The sequence below is a fragment of the Portunus trituberculatus genome, unplaced genomic scaffold (genome assembly GCF_017591435.1).
Source record: "Portunus trituberculatus isolate SZX2019 unplaced genomic scaffold, ASM1759143v1 PGA_scaffold_396__16_contigs__length_748793, whole genome shotgun sequence".
Classification (NCBI taxonomy): Eukaryota; Metazoa; Arthropoda; class Malacostraca; order Decapoda; family Portunidae; genus Portunus; species Portunus trituberculatus.
In genome coordinates, this window is record NW_025541564.1 from 419936 (window position 1) to 420369 (window position 434).

Here is a 434-nt window from a genome sequence, read left to right on the forward strand (position 1 = left end):
GAGGAGCGTCACCTCATCTCTCCACGCCAATATGGATTTAGAAAGAGACGTTCCGCCTCCGACATGCTTCTCCTCCTCACACAAGCCTGGCATGACGCCCTCGACGCCGGCCGCCCCACCCTCGTCATTGCCCTTGACATTGCTGGGGCTTTTGACAGAGTTTGGCACAAAGGACTCCTGGCCAAGCTCGAACAGTTCGGCATCACAGGACAACTGCTAGAGCTGTTCTCCAGCTACCTACAAGGCCGGAGTCTGAGAGTAGTGTTGGGAGGGTGCACGTCAACCACACACCCAGTGGAGGCCTCCGTTCCACAGGGCTCGATCCTTGGCCCCGAGCGCAGGTGAGGCCCATCATGGAGTACAGCCCCTCAGCTGGATGTGCAGTGCCCAGTCCCACCTCTCCCTGCTGGACAAGGTGAAGCGGCGAGCCGAGC